The following is a 5,417-nucleotide window of genomic DNA, read 5'->3' as shown; positions in this document are numbered from 1 at the left end:
GGGAAAATGGCATTAAGAATATATATAGTGTTGCACCTGTCTGGTAAAAACAAAATGCTCTATACGTATATATGTTGTATATGAAGATGGTGATGCTGGCTGTGGTAAAATGTACCCTAATAAACATTTGGTCCATGGAGGGGGCTCTCCTTCTCCTGAGATAATCCCAAACATTTACATTTGCTAGAGCCATACACACACTGGGCTCTTTTTCTAAAGTGGTGAATACATTCTCTGGCGGTGAATGTTCATGGTCCATGTGATTCTCCAGCAGTCATGTGGGAGCTGGCTCGGGAAGGGTTAAGGCTCGCTGTGACAGTATGCTAATGATTTGCATGGCAATGGAGGCCGGCAGTATGGCTGCTGCTAATGTGTATGGAAGGGGGAGTTTCTGGCTTGGCATGTGTGAGAGGGAAGCAGAGAGGACGAGGGCTGAGAGCTGCACACAGGAAGAATAGGAGGGCAGACAGTGGCAGCGGCCAGCTCCTCATCCATTCACTTCCATGCTTAGGAATACACATCGTATCGGCTTGCCTTTGTGCCTCACATGACGGCTATCTTCTGACTGGAAGGAAATGAGGAGGTAAGGAGCGCTATTCCTGGCTTAGATGGCGGATGGTCTGTATTGCAGAGCTCATATCGTTCATTAGCCGGAGCTAGGAGCATTTTCTGTATAGCCAGTGCTGGAAATTGTCCCCATGTGAGGACAGCTGTATGATGTATAGACAGGGAAGGGGGAATGGTCTCCTGGACCCCCATCCCTATACATAGACCCCAATCCTGCTGTACTGCGGGTAATGCATTGCAGGTGCTCATCCACACTGGAAACCAGCGATCCCTATCATCATCAATTATGCTAGCGATCAGCCTGAACGTTTCCAATAATAAGATCAATAACATTATCCGTTTTTTTTTTATTACACTGACTGCTTTTTATATAAAATGATCACCTAACTCCTGGAGCTCTGTCACTTGATTCCTGTGACCTTAAAAATGCGCAAAATGTGTGGGGGGCGCAGGGACCGGTGACAGCTTTTACAATGTAATTTACTATTTTTCTACCAAATGATTATTAATGGTTGTGTTTACTCATTCACCGCAGCGACAGATGTTCCCTAAGAGCCAACGCGTTTCATTCATTATGTCTACTTTATGGGGTAAATGACCTATTGGCCTGTTTGTTCTATATCTATTCATGGAATTCTTTATATACCACCATTTGCTTTTTCGCCTATTGAATTTGGAGTTGGCGGCTTCTTTCGTGTTGGAGATTGTCTTATTGGGCTTTTTTAGCTGCTATGGGTATGAGATGGCAGCACAGTTCCCAGCATTGGTCATTAAACACAGACATCCCCATCATTTAAGGAAGAGGTTAAAATGAAAACCACACCTACAGTAATATTCAAATTGCTTTTGGTTGTGTGATTGTATTTTTCTGTTTAATATTAATATGTAGCATCCTATTTTCAGTGCAAATGATGTGTGAGATACTCATCTATTAGGACCCTGCACAGTTCATATAGCACAGAAGTTTTGGGGGGGGGGGGATCTCAATTAGAATATAAAGATGAGTGAGAAGCCGCACTGTTGAATTGCTTATAATGTGGATTTATATACAAGGAATATTGATGAGCTACAGCTAGTAAAATATCCATTAAGTGAACATGGCATGTTTAGGTTTCGCTATTGTGTAAGATTTTATTGTAGGGAAGACGATGCCAGTTATTTGTATATGACGGATTTTGGGGGTTTGCAATAGAAAAGTTGCAAAGTACACCCAAAAAATCGAATGTAATACTATTTTATATAGATGCAAGGTGTCTAGAGTGAAGGAAATCCATCAACGTAATAAACACCCTTGCCGTGCCGCAGAAGTATTCATGTGTTCCCTCAAAGTCAAAGCTTGGAATTCATTGATGCCAAGTCCAAATGATGTGTGTAAAATGAGTTTGGCATTAATGGCTTGGATGTGCTGGGGGTCATCTTATACTACAGGGAGTTTACATGGTTTTCAGAAGTATTATTCTCAACACTGTTACGCTTGGTATTGAACAATAGACATGGAATGGCACGGTGGTAAAGACTTTTGTTCCCATTTTCAAATATGGTGGATGGCTGTTACGGCACGCTGTGATGGAGTGTGATAAGACGTCAGATTTATGTTCTTATGGTTCTTTTGCCTATTTTTTAATACTACCCTGACTTCTTCTTTATGGACTGCTATGATTTAAAGTTAATTGCTGCATTTTGAGACTTCAGGGATTTGCTGTAGGAATACGAATGTCATACTGTTGCTTATCTCTGCACCCATTCACTCTGGGAAGCTTTCACTTAATTCTTTGCATTTGCAAGTCAAGCAAGACGGAGAAAAAAATTAGAAAGTAAACAGGGCCCTGTAAGCACTTAAAGGATTTGGCGAGCAACGTGTATGTGAGGTGTCACCCAGCAGTGTCAGTCTGTCACTTTTTAGGTGATGGGAAAAGGTAAACAGAGCGCTTGTGAGAGTAACATAAGACTGATAACCTTGCTGTTGTCACAGACCGCATGTCATTTAAGCAGGAGAAAACTGCACAATTGATCAAGCTTGTCTTACATTTGAGTGCATTTTATGTAATGCTTAGCTAATTTCCTCTCTTGTGTCACGTCATAGGAATTCCATTCCATAGGTAGTAGTTATAGGCTTTACAAATTTTAGAGATTGCATCTTTTGTTGTACATTTGTAGAACCTAGAGAGTTGGTTTGTTGGATGCTTATGACATATTTGGACAACAAACCTGTGAGATGTGTAATGTTCAGTGTCATGTGCCATTTATTAGCCTGAATAATTGAAAACCCCTTGCATGACGTTCTTCAAGTACAATTTATGCTAAACCATAGACCACATTATTATGTTAACCACTTACCATTCAGACGCCATTTCCGGCAGTTAAAGATACACAGTAAGTTGTTTTGGCTTTGACACCATTCAGTGTAAAGTCTTGGTTAACTATAATTCTGCTACTGCTGAAAAAAGAACGTTGGTGGTCCTGTTGACATTACGAGTCCATTGTTATGATATATTCTAAGTCAGTCTGTAGCTGGTACATTTTGTAAAAGATGTGACTTTTAGATGTTACTTTACAATACAGAAAAGCTTAGGCTGGTCATAAACTAGTAGATACCTCCTCAAGAATGACAGGAGATATCCTTAATTACACAATTTGCTGCAGCACTGGTATGTGCAACAATCCCACGACAGCTGTGAATATATAGTACATCTGTTCCATCACTCTTCTCCATGGGAGAGTAAAGGATTGGGATCCACTGGCCGGGAGAGTCTCAAACAAATTGAAAAATCTTCATGTGACATAGAAAGTGACTGCAACTGCTTGAGGCTCTCAAGGTTTCCTAGTAGTCCAGAAATCAAAGCAAGAACACTTAGGTTGTCTTTACATATGGGGTTTCTGGTTAATGCACCTTCAAGCATCAGAGATTGTACACACAAGTACTCTTTACCCTTTAGTAAAACCGGTCCACAGAACTATTATGGTTTAAAAGCGTTAAAAAAATGTTGCATCTACAAAACTAAACAGAAAAGGTTCTATAGATATGAAAACAAGAATAAGGTAAAATGAACATGGTTGGATGTATCCTTTGCATGAAGCTAAAGTGTATGTCTAACCAAAACTTTTTATTTGTTTTTAGTTTTTGAGTGAGGCATGAAAAATGTCAGCACCACTATATATCATCAAAACAATACAAATCCTATAACAAAAATACAAAACATGTAAAAAAAGCACTAATATAAATACAAAAAAAATATTTTGTATTTCTGGTACAGTGTTAATATTATATTTTCAGGTTTGAGTATTTACAATTGCTGTTTTATATTTTTATGTTATAAAAGCTGTATAGTGGTGGCTTTAGTCAAATCTATTTTTTAATTACGTTATTTATTATTTTCTTGATTACTGGTCATGTTGTTTGCCAAATGTTTACATTGTTGCTATACCTAAATATTTCTAAAATGGACTCTAATCATATCAGTGGCAACATAACATTTCTACCATCACGAAATCACAAAGTTGCCTCTGCTAGGTATTATTGTACACAGCAGTCACTGATCATGAATACTTAAAGTTTTGTTGGCCATGCACTGCTTGATGGTTGCAAATAATGAAAGATTTAGGTGTTACGACTGAGACCTTGAAACATTTAGGCTTTCTTATAGAGGCAATAAGGAGATCTTATATTGTAGCAGCAAGCCTGTTTTAGCCAACAAAAACGGTGCAGAGAGCAGCAAATCCTTGAAAAAAAGATTCACTGACTTCAGTATACAGAAATGTAATACATTGCTACCAGTTACTTAACTTTGTATATCATTATTAACCTTGAAATAATTGCACTGGACTCCTCTGATATTACCACTTAAATATATGTTTTTAACACTGTAACACATTTGCACTTATTTTCCAAAGGAATACATCTGGCCCCAGCTCTGTGCCTCATTAAGGCCCCTTTAGAACCTCTTTACAATGATGTAGTGCATTACTATACTTATTTAGGTTATTTTGCCCATGAACATCCATTTTTCAGTCCATTTATTTTAAATGGTTTGGCAACATGTCACAATGTGAAATATATTGGACAGGGTATTTAATGTGGACATCATATAAACTTAATAATTGCACAGTTTTTGAGAAGCATCTTCAGCCAAGGCTATTTGCTATGAAATAATATACAGGGAAATTTGACATATATCAATGTAAATATGTACCGGAGCCCTGTGCTACTTTTTTCTTTAAAATTATGTATAATGCAGAAGGAGTATAGGAGAGTCTTAGCCATTTTCTTTTCATCCATTACAGTAAGGCATTAAAAAAACTGGTTGCCATCATCTGTATACAGTAGTAAGGAAATCTGTTTTCTATAGGGTACCGGTTAATCCCATGTAAAACAGCATTTTTGTAGATAATCCTGCTTTGACAATCTGAGAGTGAAATATGAGATTGATGATTAAATTCTTGAGTTTTTTTTTATTCTTTTTAGCAATACAGAGAAAATACCATTTGTACTATAGAACTAGATGCAGGCAATGTCTCTCCTAACCTTGTATCAGATGTTCGAAATAACATAGCATAAACTACGTCAATACAATAACAATGTGGTTAAGATTGCTTCTGTTTTTATAGCACGCACACACACACATATATATATATATATATATATATATATATATATATATATAAACACACACTACAATCTGTTATTGCTCAGATTTAATATAAATAGATGGTTCATGAACAAACACACACACAAGCCATGTTCTTTATGTGCAGATACACACAAGGCATATCATTCAGGGGCCAACACGTGCCGGCCATGTCATTCAGGGGCCAACACGTGGCGGCCATGTCATTCAGGGGCCAACACGTGG

General features: G+C 37.9%; 1 protein-coding gene across 1 annotated transcript in view; it reads left to right on the top strand.

The window, feature by feature from the left end:
* The first annotated feature begins 425 nt into the window (after window positions 1–425).
* Window positions 426–5,417, top strand: part of PLXNA2 (plexin A2) — a 182,476-nt gene continuing 177,484 nt past the window's right edge. The window contains exon 1 of the mRNA XM_072411934.1: window positions 426–583. The gene's annotated coding sequence lies outside the window, so the exon portion shown is untranslated. The remainder of the gene's footprint in view (window positions 584–5,417) is intronic.

Source organism: Pyxicephalus adspersus, chromosome 1 (genome assembly GCF_032062135.1).
Source record: "Pyxicephalus adspersus chromosome 1, UCB_Pads_2.0, whole genome shotgun sequence".
Lineage (NCBI taxonomy): Eukaryota > Metazoa > Chordata > Amphibia > Anura > Pyxicephalidae > Pyxicephalus > Pyxicephalus adspersus.
This window is presented reverse-complemented; position numbering and strand designations above follow the sequence as displayed.